General features: G+C 37.5%; 1 long non-coding RNA gene across 3 annotated transcripts in view; it reads left to right on the top strand.

The window, feature by feature from the left end:
- The first annotated feature begins 10,845 nt into the window (after positions 1-10,845).
- Positions 10,846-19,677, top strand: part of LOC108445514 — a 37,599-nt gene continuing 28,767 nt past the window's right edge. For all 3 annotated transcript variants that reach the window (XR_001860401.1, XR_001860403.1, XR_001860402.1), the window contains exon 1: positions 10,846-11,080. This is a non-coding gene — a long non-coding RNA (uncharacterized LOC108445514). The remainder of the gene's footprint in view (positions 11,081-19,677) is intronic.

Below are 19,677 nucleotides of genomic sequence, written 5' to 3'. Positions count from 1 at the left end.
TAGAAGGAGCAAAATGTTCCTTCTAACAAATGAGACAAAAATTGTGGGTCAGGAGCTCTTTGTAAGATAAACAAGGTTCCTATTTATTTACTTGTATAAACAACCACTCACCAAGCTGTATGTCTCTGCAGGGGCACCCTTTCAGATAGAAACATGGACCTTATTGGCATCATCTTGTAACCATGGAAACATTTTAAGTACCTCTCTCTCAATATGTACTTCCCTTATTCAGGGTTTAGGAGCTGAGTACCAAATAAGTAAGTGTTTTTATTATTTTCTTTGTGGAAGCTTGTTTTGTGGGGTTCATATCTGTCATAATAAAGATCTTGTACTTTCTTCATGTTTGCTAAAATAAAGTGTTTAGTTTCAAGTCTCCTATCTGCTCTAATTCTTAGATTAAAATTAATGTTCTAAAAGTCCTAATGAATGGAAATTCTGAAACTTCTCGTTATTCATTACTCTTTGAAAAACAAGGATCATAGTTCACATTATCATCAGACTTAATCACTGCTCTCATTGCATTAAACTAGTCTGGTTTTTCTGTGTTTCTGAAAAAGAAATAGGGAAAATAAATAAGAAATCAGACTATTTTCTCTTGGCAACAGCCATACCCACCTATGTCACTGTTTAGTAGGTCATGGAATTGTCTTGAAACTGAACCAAAAGAATGAAAATAAAGGAGCTTATTCTGGGTTTTCACACAGAAGTAATTGAAAAGCAAAATAATAATTTTTCTTTTAAGATGTGTCTGCCACACTTCTTAGTTAAAATTTCAAAGCATAGAGCTAAGAGAAATACGGGATTTTATGTCTCTATATTTCCATGCAGAAAAAGAAAAATTGGCATGAACTACATTTATTTTCAAAACTATCATTCTGAAGAAGATCCTTTGCAGATCAAATGTAGCTATTTCAACACGGCCTTGGCTCAAATTCAAGACTCTCTTGTAATTCCACCTATTAATTGGTACAACTGATGCACACTTTTAATGTACTTTGATTTAAAAAATATGAAAATGGGTTATTGCTACCCATTAGTTAACATCTTCTATGTATTTTAAAAAAATCCTGCCTTAATTTTGTTTATAAAAAGCATTTTCTTCACCTGAGCCAGGCTGTAACAATAGAATACTTTATTAACTACAACTGCTATCAGAAAAACACACTTCTGTCTGCAAAGATCCAGTACTTCTCACTGAAATCCTACTGGTTTAGAATCTTGGTTTGCTAAGATTATATCCCTGCATATTATTTTCATTTACTACTGTTACTGTTTTTATTTGCCCCATTGTGTCCACGATGCAGTCCTTGATGAGTGCAGATAACACAAATGACTTCTCCACTGATTAGGCTGTAGTATTTGTGTAGAAATTCTATAAAACTTTGTTATATGATAAAAATTGTTACCTTTTTACATGCCAGATTCTCCATATCAGGTTTATACTTTTATTTATGGATATATGTTTACAAATGTGCAATCATTTTATTTACAAAGTATGATCATGGTGTAGGCAAGTTGAAGCAGCCTGACCCCCTGTGAAAACCTCAGTGAGTAATCTTCCTGTGGGCTGGCCTGTTTGCTCTGCAAATTGCCACATGAGACCTAGGATTGTGATTGCTCTCAAGAACTTTTACTCTGAGCCAACTAAGCATATCAGAGAGGTGAAACTTTCAGCCTCCAGAGAAGGATGCAGCACACATGGCAGTTTTTTCATTTCCCTTTCATCGTGTGCCTGACCTTGTTACAAGGTCAAGGTTGCTGGGGTACTAAATGGGGAAGTAGAAAGAGAACCTAATCTCTACTCAGCCCTCCATGTGTTCAGCCTGAGGTGGACGAGCAAGCTCTGACCTTGCTCATCATCCTGAACAAATAAAACTTCAGTTACACACTTGAAGGATTGCTCAGGTGCGCTGCAAAATACAGTGAAAGTTTGGCTTAACCCTGCTGTTTTGAAATGATGAAACTTAGATTTGCCCTGTTGACTCTATGTAACTGGCAAAAATATAATTCTTCTTAGCCACAGATCTTGGGGAGAGAAAGGGATGAGGAAAATTGGTAGTGGTATCTCTTGGGCACATAAATCTTCATCTAAGTAATGTTCTCAGCTTTATGATTTTTGGCTTTTTAATCCAAGATGTCTTTTTTTTCCCCCTAGCATTTGTTAAAGAATCACTTCCAAAATGCTAGAAAGTCAGCCTGAGCATATTGCAGATAAAATCTGTCTCCCTTCTCCATCACGCAAAATAGAGATTCAACATTTGGCCTATATTCAGTTTTTCAGGTGCTAAAAAGCTATGACAAAACTGCACAGATCGTATGATAATGGGCATATTATACAACTCTAGATCATCATATGCCTAACTTATTATTACTATTTTAGTTTTCCACAGATCACTATTCTAGTGAAGTATATCAACTTAGATGTACTTTAGAAAAATAAAGGCTAATTTAATGTTTTATGAATTTATAGATCAAATACAAATTAGTGGGAAAAAAACCAGGAAAAATTTAGGAATATGGGAAAGAAGTAGGTAGTATTGCTGTGAAGAGTGAGCTGAGTTGTGTGAAGGCTCTTATGGATCATCAGCAGAATAAAATGTATACAAGGAATTATACAAGGAATAGAATATCCTCCTCTTATTTTTGAGTTATCACAGCAAAAACAAGCCTTAAATTCTGAACCTTACATGCCCGAAGCACACCCAAATGAAAAGGACTGAGAAAGAAACCTGACTGACTAAAAAGCAGCTATGTTTGAGGAACTTGCACAGAACAAAATTGGTTCACATTTGGGCTCGAAAATGGGTGGGAGTCTGCTTCCACTGGTAGGAGCAGAGATTTTCCAGGAGGGAAGTACACAGTTACAGTAGCAAGGTGATGGAGTGTGAAATTCCCCGTTCATAAATTTACTCAAATAGGTGCAATACAGCAGTAAATATACATGGACAAATTTGCATGTGGCCTCCCCTGTATCACTGTGCAAACTCCAAAAGGACAAAGGATGTAAATATACATTTGGCAAGTGAGAGAGAGAGCAAGGTTATATGGGTTTTCCTGATACAGAGGAGGAACTGAACTTTTTTTCCTAAAGAAAAAGTAAATTGAAAGGTATATAGACAGTAGAGGTATGGTAGGAAAAGGGTCAGTTTAGCTGCAGCATTCTGAACAATTTTGAGAAAAGAATGTAGGGCACGGTTAAGGTAGATAATGTGAGGTATCTGTCCATTTAAGTGGTTGTTTGCAATGGTGGTGAGCCACATTTCACTGCAATGAAGATCTATATTTAGGAAAGAAGTTGCATAGTAAAATGCTGGAAATAGGTAGGTCCATAAGTTATGAAAGAGAATGGTTATGAAATACCTCATGTAGTGAGGTAGAGAAGGAAACAGAGGGAAGAGACAGTGTTTAAGTAGGAATAATTCTGTTCATGTCTGTGGCTGTTTGTAGGCAGAGGCAGATGCATGCTGTGCAGCAGAAACAGTCAGATTTGGCATAAATGTAGCTGAAGGCAGGAAAAAAGATAATCACAGAATCATAGAATACCAAGTTGGAAGGGGCCTCAAGGATCATTTGGCCCAACCTGTCTTGGAAAAAGCATGTCTATGGGGGTGGGAGAAAAAGAAAACTTTGGAACATGCTTCTCTACTTTTTCAGTTTTTATGCCCTAAAGTGAGAACAACTTCTCAAAAAAGAAAAATAAAAGCACTGTAGGGGAAGTATAGGTGAGTGAATTAGAGAGAAGAATCTGATCTTTCAGTGAGTTACTGATTCTGCTGAAATGCTGAGACAAATGTATACACATATGTGCAAGCACCTCAAATGCTCCTATTTGTAGATTTTGTTTAAAAAGCGTAACAGAAACTATGGGCAGAATTTATTCATGTAGTCAGAAGTACTTTCTGACACATGCATGAATACTGGCTAGCCAGTGTGCTTGTGTAATTCAATATGAGAGGACAGGGGCAGTAAGGGAGGAGATGACATGGCAGTGCCCAAGTTTGGCATCTCAAGTGCAGCAGCCTCTGTGCCACTCTGTGAAGGCTGTAGCACTGCCTCGGTCACATGAGGTTCACATAGAGGATACACACTAGGTACACACCTGTAAGGTGACAGGCTGATGCCATAAGATAGCTGGTTCCAGGAACTACAAATACCTAACTCACAACAAGCCTGTCTTGTTATGTTCTCTCACAGTTAAAATAAAAATAATGAAAAACAATTCTGAGACAAATATGAATGTATCTATACCACTGGAGTGAAAGCAGTGTGAGCAGCTACAGTCAGGAGGAACTCGGGTATGTATATGCCATTATTTTAAATGTACTCCAGGATTCTGTCAACAGAGAAAATACATGAGAACTTCCCCAGGAATGTTTACTGCAGAACAGTTAACACTGACTATAAGTTACTTTAAAGTAATAAATTAATAGTGACCTTTTCTGCCAAAGTATGGTTTGTTACACACTGATATGCTGTTTTGTATAACTCTTTTACATAGTAATTGCCAGTATAGTTGCCCAAGAATTGAAATGTAAATATAATAGGGAGTGATTCATAGACAGTATCTAAAAGCAAAACAAAATCCTCAAAATGTTACGAGGTTTTAGAATGAAAACATTTTAGTCCAAATCAGCAATATGGTGTATTGTCAAATTAATTATTTGAAAAGGAATATTTATAATAAACATTGGAAAGGATCAGTGAAATAAGGGGTTTCACTAAACATTCCCAGTTTCATGTAAAAATGATTCAACTCCTCTTCCCACAAGTAATTTTTCATATTTTTCTGTTGTCTCCCAAACTCATAAAAAGCTACAGTTTTATAAGTACATTCTGTTCAATAGTTAAGAGATTTATTTTGCATTTGTCCTGGTGACTACAAAAGATGCTTATTAATAAATGAGTAAGTGGGCCTCCTTTATTTTTAGTGCTTTGATTCTACATGAACGGTTGCTTTGAAAGCTACCATTTGAGGTGGTTCCAGTACCACAGGCACACACAAGTTGCACTGAGATTTTTCATTTTTTGTGGGTTGTCAAATTTCAACCATTCAAATTTAAAGTTACTGTTTTGGGGTATGTACCTTGTGCTGGATTTTCTATAATGATTTAGCAGTAATTTGAAATGAACAGGAGGAATGGTATTCTAGATGATGTCTGTTAAGAAAATATGTAAAATTGTTTCACTGGGAATTGCTAATAACTACAGATTTTTGGAATAATGGAAGAAGTTCAGGGATAATCTTAGTAATGTACCTACTGTCTGCTCAAATAGTGTGTCTGCCAAAAAGATGTTTGCCAGGAGAACATCAGGTTGTGTATGCTTGTCTGAGACTTCAGTTGGAAAACTGGCACCAAAGAGGGGGAGTGATTAAAATCTGTTGTCATGCCTGTATGCATAGAGCCAACTTGGTTAGAGCTGCATGGCAGCTAATTCTGATATCTGTGGTGTTCTAAACACCTAACATTATCACAGAATCTGAGCATTACTAAGGTGTGTATGTTTTGCATTGTGTATGGATTGATGTGCTGGCTGCTGGCTGCTCCCTACCTGCTTGGTCGCAGTTTCTAGTACAAAAGGAGGAATATACACGTTGTTTCTTCTCTCTTTGCACCTTTTTCCTGCTCCTTGAAATGATACAGAGAACTAACTTCACCTTGATTTTCTCTCTTTGTCCCACCTTCCCAGTTCTTAGTATGACAGCAAACATTGTCCAGTGCTCTATTACAGCTGGTGGTGTGGTCCGAGGCTGGGCATATCCCACAGTGCTCCACAGCAGTAGGCAGAGAAATGTCTAGTAGAATTCAGACATTCTGAAGAACTGAGTTCTGCAACAGGCACTTGTATGTACAAAAATATAATTCTAATCCTCTGTTGTTTCTTGGCATTAATGTACCATATTCATTGAGACTGAAACAAAACTGATGCCTCTAAGAACACGGATTTGAACAATTATCCAAAATCAGATTATAATAAACAGCAGTTTTAGGAATTTTGATTAACCTCTAAATAAGTGTTAAATAAGTGCTACTTTGGAAAAACCCTGATCAAATGCATTAATGATAAGTTGTGAAGTAGTAGTAATTGCTGATAGGGCATTATAGATAACATAGTTAATTGATATCACTCTCTCAAACATATAGGGCACATCACCTGGCATGAAGCTGGAGTGATTATTTACTGCAGTTGAAATACATTAGATAAGATGCATAAAATGGAAACAGGTGTTTACTGTGATCATCTTACTTGGTCATTCAATGACTTTACTTTGGGTAAATATTGCTTCGCTATTAAAGCTTCCAGGTTTCTGATGAGCTGCTCTGACTAGATTTTAAGGGAATGTCACATGGTTCAGATGAAGACTGTAAGTAGTTCAGAGAGTCTTCACAGGGTGAAGTAATCATTCAGGTCCACGGATCACTCTGGGAGCACAGTCAGGACTAGGAGGAGGTGGACCAGGGACAGGGCTGAGATGAGGCTACACCATGGCTCATTAACCCATTCAGGGAACAGTGAAGTTGGACTGGTAAAAAAGCAGGGGTCTGTTTATCCAGGAAACAGCTACCCAGAGCAAAGCCTACTAGTCCATTCAGAGACTACTACACTTAAAACATATCTCTGATTAATTAAGGCCCTGGACTGAACTTAAAGGGAGCTCCTATGTCTGGGACCATGAGTGAAAGGGAAGTTTATCGGCATAATACAGCCTGTCAGGACAATCAGAGCCTTGACAGCTTCTTCCTTTCTCTTTCCTGTATCAATGCTCACACACACAGGGTTCACCAAATGCATCTGCCTCTCACTTTCTTCATGGTGGTCCTAAGGAGTGATGTGTTTTGGAAGAGTTCAGGTTGAGATTACAAATGGGGGTGGCAAAGCTGTCCTCATCTTGCAGGTGTGTTCATAGAAGTACAGTACAGATCACACATGCAGACTCTGAGGAGTTTAGATTATTTTTTTTGAGTGAGAAAGGTCACATATTTGATGAAGAGTCCTCAGTTCCTCTTATTTCAAGCATGGCTGCAACCCACAACAACAAATTGGGAGAAAATACGTGTTGATGACACAGCTGCACATCTCACGAGGGCACATCTCATGCACAGTTCCATTGGACTACAAGGAGTTTTCTTCAACAAAATGAAAATGTTCTTATACCATAGCTTGGCAAATGTTAATAAAGCACATGGGCTTTGAAATGGATGAGATAATATGTGAGTGAAATGTACCCATTTTACACAAGACTTTGATCAGAATTGTTACTTATGACTGGCATTCTATGATATTCTTTCTTTACAACCCCATCTTATGCTGCAGTTCACTTGCCCTAAATTCTGCTGCAGTCTTCTTTTGCAAAAGTTTGAGATTTCAGTCACTGCTGTAAACAAGGTAAAAAAATTGAAGTCTTTACAAAAAATGTTACCATGAGTTCAGCATTGTATGGCATTTTATCTTATATTGCATCCTATTGATTTTATGCCAGATTTAACTTTTCATTTTAAGCAAGCTGCAGACTGCAATGTTGTTACCAAGAGTTGTCAACACAATAAACAGAAGGCTTGAGGAGTGGATATGGGGAAATTTATCAAATTTGTCAAGAATATGAATATGGTCTGGGAAGTACAGATACAGATAAGAAACTAGATAAGAAATACTTACCATCACTGACTATTAAAATAATGGCTATGAAGTTTTTGGTTTAATAAAAATTAAAATCAAAGGGCAATTTATGCGTATTAGAGATACTATGTAACTGCTGAAAACTTGGGCAAATGTCTCCCCATGACTTTTTTTTCAGCTAACATCTGGAAGATTTTCTTTTCTAGCAAGCCCTATTTTAGTTTTAAAAATGACAATCTGCATCCTGCAGCACCCTGCAGCAGTGGGTGGATTCTCTGGCAAATTTAATTGCCACAGAATCACACAAGCCCTTGACTATTACCAAATGATGTGTGATGAACAAACACAGAAACTTATTTCACTGAAGAATTATCTTCATTTAGTACTTAAATGCCCTGGGAAGTAGCCTTTTGAATATCATAGATCATGGAACAATTGCTATTGGAGTATCTGGATTGCTTCATTGTTTATTTAACTTGAAAGCAGACTACCTGCAGTTTCACAACTTTATTTTTATGGCCAAAATGCTTGTATTGTAGTAAAATGTTTTATTGTATCTGCGATGGAATGGTGCCTCATTCTGCAATTGCTCTGGCTCTCTGTAGTTGAGGCTTCATGCAGAGTGGGTGCTTCAGGAAGCTGGGAAACTGTTGACTCAGCAGCGTTTTCCATTTTCTCCTTGTATGCTGTATCCACAATGAGGGAATCTTTTGAAGCTCATTTCAGGATGATTTTCTGGTATTTCACGTAGGCCTGAGGGGAGAAAGAGATGTATTCTGTGATTTGTCTTGAATAAAAGAGTATGCAGATATGAAACAGAATTCAAAAGTATCCTGAAGAGGAGACAAAGCTATTAGTGTGCTAGTGGTATTCTTTGTGAAGCACAGAAGTGCATCAATGAAGGTAAGAAGCTGGCTAGTAATATGAACATTTCACATTCATGGAGACACAGAGCAGTCAGTAATAGATGTCGTATCAATCTTTGGTAGCCTACTTCACCCTAATATTTCTGAAGGGTTCAGATCACAGCATCTCTCTGAGATGAATAAGTAACACATAATAAATCAAAAGGAAAAGCAAAGTCTCCTTCTGCTTCCTTTAGAGTACTTTCACTGATGTGCTGGGATGGTATGGGAAGCAGAAGAGAAAGAAGGATGAAAGGAAGGTCATTTGTAGATACCTTATGGGAAGGCATCTGATTTTGTCTCTATAGCACAAGATTCCATGTCTGAGCGAGAGACTCAAACACTTCTTAACGGGGTGCATCAGGCACAGCATTGCCTGCTGGCCAAAGGAGGTGTTTGTCCTATTTTATTTTGCACTGGTGTGGCCTCACCTCGAATCCTGTGTGCAGTTTTGGGTGCCTTAATATAAGAAAGATATAAAGCCATTACAGAGTGTCCAAAGGAGTCCCATGGGGATGATGAAGGGTTTGGAGGGGAAGCCATATAAGGAGTGTTTGAGGTCACTTGGTCTGTTCAGCCTGAAGAAGACTGAGGGGAAATTCCTCTTGAAGGAAAGAAGGGGAGCAGGTACAGATACCTTCACTGTCATGACCACTGACAGGATTTGACTAAATAGCATAAAGCTGAGTTGGAGTAAGTTTAGGTAAAAGGGAAAAGATTTTCACCCAGAGCTGTAACAGGGTCCCCAAAGAAGTGGTGACAGCACCAAGCCTGAGTTCTAGAAGTGCTTGGACAATGCTCTCAGACCTATGGTGTGATTCTTGTAGTGTCCTGTGCAGGGCCACAATTTGGGCTCCATGATCCTTACAGGTCCCTTATCTTTTTCTCTGATTCTCTGTATTTCTGATTCTCAATAGCTTTTGATAAAGAACCAAGAGTTTGGGCAACAGTGGACCTGTTGAGCAGAAAATGACACATTTCTGGTGGTCCTTGCCTCTGCTGGCTTCTCTGGAGCATTGAAATCACTGGGTATAATTTCTCCCTTCAGAGACAAGTGAAAAAATCATCTGAAGTAGCAGCAAATGCTCACTTACATCTAGGACTGTCTACAGACACAAATCTAGTGGTGGAAAATGAATCCTAGTGCAGTTCATGAGAAGAAGATGAGGTCTTGGTTCCATGCATCTGGGTGCCAGTTGCCAGCTTGACCATAGGGAACTTTATCCTTGTTGTAAGTTTGCTATTTGTTCAGGATGTGCATGAAAGTGTAAAACAAGGATTTAATTTATTTAATCTAACAATTTTTAAAAGAAGTTTTATAAGAGCTCCATAAGATTGACATTATCCTGCAGTAGTGTCACAGCCTGCAGTCATTTAATGCCTCTTCTTGTGAGGCCAGTATTCCACGCCCAACTGCATTTAGTAGGTCAGTACAATAATTTTAAATGTCTTTCTTTCAGATTCTTGCCATCTTCAATTATACCTTTCCACCCTACTATTTGTGTAATTTTCTTCTGTCTGAAGTCACTTTACTGTTGTTCTCTATTGCACAGCATGATAAATTACCCATCAAGCCATATCTTTTCAGCCCAGAAATACATGGTAACAGAGAGTAATGGCATTATCACATGTTGTGTATTTTATTTCCTCACAGTTCATTCAAGGGTGTCACTTTATTTTCCTGCTTCCTTTTGGAATCATGAAAATTAACTATTTTAGTGTTCCTAAACTTTACGAACAGTTAGAAACACATCCTAAGCACAGAGCAACACATATACAATTCTGTATCACTTAACGCTTCCCCTGCATGGCAAAACCATATCAATGATTTTGAGTCTTTGCCGAAGCCATAATAAGGAAGAAAGCCTTATTATACAGTTGAATAACCTGGGCTGTGGGCAAGAGTATTATTTGTAGCCTCAGGCCACCAACCAAATTAACTGCGAGTCACCCTTCACTTTGACATTGGACTAGGTTCTCTTGGGAGTTATGAAACTCTCAGGGTCTGATGCATACTGTTTCCACAATCCATCCTCTTCCCCCCCCTCCCCCCCCTTCTCTTTAATTTAAGATAAATACCAGTAATTTTAACATTTGTGCTGAGATATCTCTCAGGCATTGCAAGTACATATTAGAAAAATGAACTGGAACAACTAAGAGTATTGGCAGCTAACACATATATAAAAATCTTCTTTAGAAATTGTGATTAAGATGATACAAAGAAATTTTGTTGTTGACAGCATCATTCAGAGCCCTCATTAGCATTCAACAAGGACAGTTTGGTAATTCACGGGCTTGTAAATTCCAGCATTAGTGCTCAGTCTGAAGAGAACTGCAGGAACAAACACAGAGCTGTACTCATAACCTATCTCAGATGTGAGAAAGGATCTTGAGCAAATGTACCCTGTTCTTCTTTATGGGTCACTAGGAAGAATGATTGACTGAAACTGAGAAAAATCCCACTTCTGTAAGGCAAGCTAGAGGAATTATGACTTTGGGTAATCAGAAAGACCACTGTGGGACGAAATTTGGCTGGAAATAACTTCATATGCTTTCATGTAAGTATTTTTGTAATCAACAAAATACTATCTATTTAATACTGTTTATTTAATACTGTTTATTTTATGATTTGTTTAAGTCATACTTGCTCCTAGAAAAGCATGAAAGCAGAATACAATATGCTGAAGCTGTCATAGTGCCAAGAATACCAAGACCTATTTGCAGACTTGTGATAATGGTCCAGTAACTTAAAGAGTGGCATATTCTGAGAGACTGGTCTTGAGAGGTGCTGGAAGAGCCAGAACTCCCAATAGCTGGTATAGGCACAGGTTAAGCACCAGTCCCAAGCCTAAATTAATCTAATCCTAAATAATATTTCTCTCCTACCCTCTGTAGCATTCTACTATGCACTTTGTAGTATTTACCTATTCTGTGACTATTCTGAGTCTTACATGCTGGGATTTTTAAAATTCCAGATATCAGTCAGCACCACAACATAATGTAAGTATGTTTCTTTTTTTCAAGCATATTTTTACAGGTTCAATGACAAGATTAGTATAGAAATAAAAATGCATGAAGAATTTAGAATAAGCCTGACTTGTGAGCCATACACAAAATCTTTTACTTTGTTTTTGCAACTTTTTGTGTAAAATCTTGAAATTGGTTTAAGTAAGACTGGAATCTCTGGATGTTGCAATTCATTTATCTTGTAATGTGTTCTAATCCATTTGCTTTAGAATGTCAGGTGGAAACTAGTAATAGAAAATCCCGCTCCAGTATGTTTCTACTCTTTTCTACTTTTCTACTCTACCTCTTTTATGGAAATTTGTTACTGCAGATGATAAAGAGAATTATACAAGCTTTGTCACCGAAATCACTTTGTAAAAGGTTCCAAAAAACTTGACAATGTTGACAGTTGTTTTCAGCAAATGGCTGCTTTACTGTAGCACTGTCAATGTTGATGTCCTTGTGCACATGTAAAAGAGCAATGTGATTAAGGCAAGCTTGTCCATGCTAGATATGAGCCAAGTTTTCAATCTCCTCATGGCACTGAAAGATTGCTCAGCTGTTGCAGACAAGGCAAGAATAGCTGGCAGATTTCTGCCATTAAAATAAAAAATCCTTGTCTTTGGGCATACGTCTATAGGAATGTGTAACATCTGCTACTGACCTTAAATTCTAGATAAGAGCAGCTCGTATTTGTAACTCAAATTCATATTCCTTGGTTTAGATGATGCACTTCCAAGGATATAACAAAGTATTTTTGTAAGAAGATACTTGTCTAGACAACGGTCTAAAGCATGATATACTTCTGTTAAGCATTACAGTAGTGAAATGCCATTATTCCTCTAGTGTCACTTGCCACTGCAATTTATGTCCACCTTATGTTGAATTTAATTTGGACAAATAATCTATATTGTATTCTATTCTGAGAATATTTCATATTTATACATGAAAATCAATGCCTGTGATCTATCTAGAACATCAGTCATCTTTTCCACATTTTTTTTTCACTATCAACCAGATAAAAAGAGTGAAAAACTCAGTTCTTTAGCATTTGTCAAGGGAAATGGGCCTGAATTAACACAGTCATATCTTCCATCCTGTTGACCCTGAATTCTTTATGTAAGATGTCAAAGCCATGGGACTCAGCAGATTTGTTGCCATGCAATAAATTTGGGTGTGGAAATAGAGGGAAGAAGCCAGTTTCAACAACATAATCTCGTAACAAACCCAGGGGGATTTTCTCATATAAATTAGTGTAGACTTTGTTAGTCTAAACACACTCAGATTTCCACTTTGTATCTACTAAAAACACTTTGTAAAAATCTGGATTTCTGAAAATACCCTGAGGGAGAGAAAGGCACAGATTTCAGGTAGACTCAGGGTGACCAGTTCAAGATTTCTCAGACGCTCTGTGTGATGCTCTGCACATCATGGGCAATCTAGATAAGCCTATGTTTCAGGGAGGTGATATGGAAATATCTGTGAACTGAAGCTATGAACTGAAGGTTGTACAGTGACAGAGTGTGGTACTGAAGGGCAGCATATGATAGTGTAGCATTTGATAGTGTCTAATTACAAAACTATGTTTCCTCTTCTTGCAACCCAGTAACACATTCTCTGTTCTCCAACAGAATTCTAAAAAAATGCCTTGGAAAAAAGTCTTATTCAAAAAACAAGCCCAACTCAAGCCTAGAAAATGGTCTATTCTATACAGAATGAGGCTGAACTTTGATAGAAACAGAAGTTTTTGACAAGGTATTTGAAGAGCGTGACATAGTACATGCAACAAAGGGGGGAAGGAGATAATTTAAAGATTCACTCCTCATCTTAATTCTAGTATTTCCCTGTATTTTAAGACTTGATGCTATAATGTAAACATCTTTATAAAAAAAAATCTTATTGCGGTAAACCATAGGCAGCACCATCTATGCCTCCTATAATTATCATGTTTAAAATAAAAGTAATAGCAAGTGTAACAAGAAGGGCTTTTGTCTTAACAGAAACCAATATTAGTTTAGCCTTTTGCATCATTAGGGTAAAAGGATGTGGTGCAGTAAAAGCCACATTGCAGGAAGATGTATTCATTTTTGTGCCCCCTGTGAAATTCAGGGTGACAATACACTTCTTTTTCCCTACTGTTTTGGATAAATATTTTTACCCCAATATTCTGAGCTCAGAGAGCAGCAGTTTGACTTATATTTTGTTCTCAGGTTGAAAACCTAAATCTCATAAAAGAAGGGCTGTAATTATCAGCTAGTAAATCTCTCTCTCAGCAGTTATTATTTAAGGTCAATTAGAATGAAGAACTTTTCAATCTGGACTTATTACTAAAGGAAATCTTTCATGCAGAATTGGTGAAACAGGGGAGCTTCTCCCTGTACCCGCTGTGCTCTCTGTTTTGTGTTTTCCTTCACTACAGCTGCAAGCATTACCAGGCTGACTGCACTTTGAAAAACTAAAGCCACATTCTTCAGAACAGTTGCTTGGTGTTGGTCAGGTTTCTCTGCAGACTTTTTTTTCCATTTGGAGACATGGAGGCTGACACATAGTTTCCAAGAACTTTGCATGTCTTCTGTCTCCTGAATCGTCTCCTGTATCCCAAATATTTCTCAAGTGGCTAGCAAAAGAATAGCCAGATAATTTTTGGCCTGGTGGGACAAGCTTTGAGTAGAGAGTCAGATGGCTCTGAAAATGAATTTTAAAGTAATTATTTCATTTTATGTTAGCTTGTTGTCTTTAACATGTGTGTGCTTTCTTTGCTACAGTTAGAGCATTCACAAGATCTGAAGAGACTATGAAATCCCACTAACTTTAGCAGCAATTGCTGCCTTTGTTTCTCAGACTGTAAATGATACCACAAAATGATTAATGTAAAAAAAGCAATAATGCAGCTTGAAAAAAGTACAAGATGAGCAATAAACTAAACCAAAAGAGATTGTTGCGTTTCCCAAAACAACACTTTTTCATTCCTGACCTAGGTTTACTTTTTCCCCCCCTTCTTTAAGCATCTGTTACATTATATACTAAAAAATAAAGGCATCGAAGGGTAAAACTTTAATTCCAAAATTACTGCCTTTCAGACCCTTTATTTTCCTTTCAGGCATCTAAAAAGATAGGTCAAAGTAACACTGAATAATTTGAAAAGTTAACAAAATTTCATTTATGGGAAATCTAAGTAGATGCAATTAAAATAGTATTTAAACACATTGCTTCCCTGCAATTGTCAACTAAACATTTTAAAGAACTGACGTTTTAGACAAATAATTTTTTTTGTTTTCTTTTCCTAACAAGGCAAAGGGAAAAAAAAAACAGGCTTCAAGGGACAGGACATGAAGTCTTCGTGGGTCACTTTCCCCCTTTGCCGCAAAATGAACAAGTTTTGGCTCACAACCTTGTTTTGTTCTCCCTCAAATTACCCTGCCTAGATACCACTGGGAAGATGAGGGCTGAAGATTGACACACAACAACTGTAGATACAAACATACAAGGTGATAAATAGGGCCCTGATTCTGTAAGCAGACCCCACCAGACATAGCTGCCCTCCAGACCTCTGCTCTACCACAGTCAGTCTGCATTTTCAGTATTACCATGGACTTTAATTTTCTCAGTACTTAAGCCTGACTGGTTAGAAGACATAACACTGATAACACTCAATAATGAAGAAACAGTGTGCAAAGAAGAAAATATTTATTTTCTGGACATACCTGAAGTTAAAGACAAAATATTCAAGAATTTCTTATCACAACTGATAAGGGAAATTTCTCTTTGATTTTCTGCTTTCCATGCCTTGGATAAGCTAGGTTTCCGAAACTCTGGGACAAATCTTTTAACATATGTTGGATGAAGCCTGCATTACAGAGCAAGGCAGGGAAGTCACTAGAAATCCCTGCAAAAGGCTTGCTTAGATGTTCCACCTCTACAGTTCATTTTCTTTGGCTGAAGCAACAGGAACAGTGGAAAAGGAGCTAAGCCACTGCTGGCATTTTTGAACCCAGTTAATGGGATTCTTCTCACCAGGGGAGTTTGGAGTCTAATCTTGTCATTTGAGTTCCTTTTCCATCAGTGCTGTACATACTTTAAGGCTTAATAATAAATATTGAAAATGTATTACATATTTTGAGCTACATTTTAGGGTTTTCTCCACACAGAGTAAATAATTGAACTTAGTCAACTCTGTGCCTCTTCTTCCAACTCTGCACACAAACACAGGCACAGGTAAGGCAGGACTAAATACAACTTAAATTTCTGCAGCATGAGCATTTTACCAATTATAAATGTGTAGAACAACCAACCCCCAAACTTTTATCAGATATACGGTGATTTAATGAATATATGTTTGTAAACGTATGCCCAGAAAATATTTTTTCTACTGAGTGGTATTTGCCCAAGAAAAACAAGGCCAGAATATACACCTCCTGTGGGCCAGGAGAAACCTCTCTATATTTGTCTCTGAACAGTATAGACCTAATAATGATTAGTTGAAAAAATTATTGGGAAAGATGGAGCTTTTCAGATTTAGCAGATTCTTATTGGATTTGCCAGTGCGGAAAAAAGAAGAATCTGAGGATTCTTTTGCACAATGAAAAAAAGTTTTGCACATATTCAAGGAAGATTTAAGACACTGATAAAATGGATTCAGATAAAGTGTGAAAAATAAATAAATTAAGTGACCCCTAAATCAAGGTCTTACAGACATGTCAGATACTGGTTTACTCTTGTATGGATTTCGAGATCCTTGGACTCCTCATCTTTCCCAAAGTGGTCAGGGAAATGCAGCAAGTTTTCAGTCTGAAGGGCAGATTGTTTGATAGACTAAAACAGAATCCTCCTTACAGAACACCTGGAATTTTTTGTTATATGCTGGTAGTGAAAATAACAAAGCAACTGCTAAAAATATCCCTTTGTGTTTTTAAGAGGAAGGTACATGCACATAAGTTTCATTTTCACAAGTTCTTTAGAAGCTTGAAAGTATCTGTTTTTAGGCAAAGTTTCAATATTTTCTTTGACTTGCTTGATTCATTTGAATCTTAAAATAACACAGTTTTTACCCATGTTTGAAAACTACGTACTTTGGAAAACAGTGTATCAGTCCTTGTTGAATCTGCCCTCCACCTCAAGAGCTGTGATTGTGACCAAGTAAAAGTATAAAAAATAAGTTCTGCAGGGAAAAGATGAGAGGTTTGTGCGTGTATGATTTTTTTGTTTTATCTGTTGTTATTTAGAGAGTTGCATAATTAATTGAACTTCTTCTGCCTCAGAAATCTAATCATAATTAAAATACACACTTACACGAATGTCTTTGGAAGATTATTCCTCAAGTATCTTCATTTCTGTATGCTGATTTATAAAGCTGTTTCAGATCTGTTGCACAGCCTAATACAATGGGTAGGCTTTGCTGGTTCCAGGACCTCTAAGTATCTTGACAGTACCCCAAAAACCTGATATCTCTTGGTTGTGATCAGAGAGAGCACCAGAGTTGAAGCTTTGCTTAAATCACAGTATTTGTCCTGGGAGGTAGTAAAAACATAACTGTGCTATGGACAATGAGGGAAAACACATGTTTGGGGGGCATGGGGTGCTTCCAGCCCTGCTGGGACGCTTGGAAGAGGGTATTTGGGGCAGAGCTGCAGAACACAGTGTGCTATTGGGTTTGTGCCCCATGTTGCAGGTGTAGCTGTGGCAACTCCGGGCTCCGTATCAGGATATCCGAGTCCATCAGGTGGGTGGGGATATATGAATTTGGGAAAGAAATACATACACCAATTTTTCTAGCTGATGTAAAGGAAAAACACCTCAGACCCAGGAATGGTGCTAATAATGGTGGTGTAGTTTCAAAGACACTGTCTTTGCTCCAGTGCATGGTTTCAAGGAACTATATCCAAGGGAGAATTCAGGCCATTTTAGGACCAGAGACAAGTAATTTAGCTGACTTCCAGGTGATGGAAGATTAAGAAAAATGAAGTGCTGAGTGTCTTGTCCTTTACTGAATGTCTCCTTGCTACATCTGATACTGGCCCCCTCTGCAGGCAAAAAAACTGGCAGGGCCAATAACACAAAGGATTTGTTTTGCCTTTTGTGCAAACTTATGTTGTACTTCCCTGGTCTATGTAAATCGCTCTTTAGCAGCAAAGTGCCCTACATGCACCTGAAGTAACAGCAACAACACAGAGTGTTTTATGTGTTAGCTGAGTGGGCAATAAGTACCAGCAGGATTATAGGTGGAAGCCTAAACTTTACTCATCAGCCTCAGACCTCAGAAAGCTGTATTATTAAATAATTTTTATGACTTTTTCCTTTTCCCCCAAGTGTGGCAAGTTGGAAATGAAATTTTCTAAGGCTCCAACCCTTTGCTCTTTCACACTGTTGTATTAATTTTGCACCTGGCCACTAATGATGTGTCTGAGTGCTGCTGTTATGTTCCATCATTGTTGCCTGTATGCAGAGCTGGACATGGAGCAGTGGGTCCCAGTGCACCCAGTTTTGGTAGGGAAACTTAGCATTAACTATTTTCAAAGACATGCCTTACAAAGAACAGAAATGCTAATTGAAATGGAAATGATTTTTTATTTCAATTGTCTGAAAGGTTTGATAATGACTTTTTTTTTTGTTAAAAATGGCATGCTACAAATTTGTCTTTGTTGGCAATTCAAGACCTTGTGCCCTCACTTAAGTTTTCAAATCTTCAGGCGACTGACAAAACTATGGAGAATCAGGTTAGCAGTTGATTGGGGTAAGATAAAGTATTACACATTATGCTGAACCTACTTTTCACTTGCTAATTTCTAATATAGGTAAAAAAAACGCTTTCAGAACGTCTTCATTTATAATAAATCTGATTTTTTCTTTCTCTGTGATTCTTCATTAAGAGGATGTAATGTATGCAGTGCCATAGTTCCTGATGTAAAAGTCACTAAAGCCAATGGAAGTTTATCCATGCATTTCACTGGGCTGTGGTTTGAAGGAATCCTGTACAAAATGCGTATTTTATGGCTCTGCAGTACAGATATCCTTTAATTTTAATGGAAGATTTGCTGGTCCATAGTAAGGTGTTTTTATTATTATTTATGTATTTTATTAATGTGTAGCCTAATGCATTTTGTTAAGGAGAATACAATTTATCTGTTTGTTAAATCTAAATAGTGTACCTTGAACTGTAATAGGTAGCGTTTGAAGGGTACAAGGGATCCTGTAGCAATGGCAAAACCTATATTTTCATTTAAGATAATAAGCTGATAGAAAACTAGGCTGATGTCAACTATTTGAAAGTACTTAGTTTACTCAGTTACAGTCTTTTTTTTTCCTCAAAGGATCAAGCGCAGTTTGGAAAACCAAGGACTAAAACCTAATGGCCAAGTTCTTCAAACACGTGTCAGCAAAATTAATTTCAGTGGATAAAGAGTACTGCTTTCTTCCATTACATTACTGAGGAAAATTAACACGTTCTGGGCTTACCCTTGCCATCTAGTTTGTTCTTTCAAGCCCCCGTATGGAAAGGAATTTAATGTGCCTTTTTGATTTTATTGTAGAAATGAGATTGGACATTCTTCACCTGGCACAAAAAGAGGGGCAAGATTCCTTGTTTCTTCTGATCTCTGTTTGTGTAATTATAGAAGTTTGAAATCAATCCATGCACACTACTGTTGGTTGTTTTAAGGCCACCACAGTTATGCTTTAAATGAAAATCTTTAAAAGAGTAATTTATAATTACGGACAGCAGTATTCTTATTTAATTATATCTCAGCGTAGTCTTTGCAACTCTAAGAGGTGAGAATTTAAATTTATTTAAAATGTGTATATTGGGGTGCTTCTGAATAATTCCTTGCTACTAATCTGTGCCAGCTCAGGATTTCACACCCTAGAACAGATTGACTGGTTTGGCTTGCATAATAGGTACCCTACTATCCTGGACTACTTTGTGGGTGGGTGGAGATGGGTGCACTTGAAAATGCCAATTGGTAGCTAACCATAAAAAGTCAGATTTATGTGTGAGTGGAGAGGGTAGAAGTATCTATGTAAAGTAAAATGGATCTACTGGTATGCTTAGGACAGACCATGGAACTAGAAATGATGTTTTCCAAAGCACCTAAGACATGGTTTTTGAGGCCATTGACAAGGTTTCTGGCAGGGCTTTTTGGGAACAGATGCAGGA

Source organism: Corvus brachyrhynchos, unplaced genomic scaffold (assembly GCF_000691975.1).
Source record: "Corvus brachyrhynchos isolate BGI_N302 unplaced genomic scaffold, ASM69197v1 scaffold213, whole genome shotgun sequence".
Lineage (NCBI taxonomy): Eukaryota > Metazoa > Chordata > Aves > Passeriformes > Corvidae > Corvus > Corvus brachyrhynchos.
This window is presented reverse-complemented; position numbering and strand designations above follow the sequence as displayed.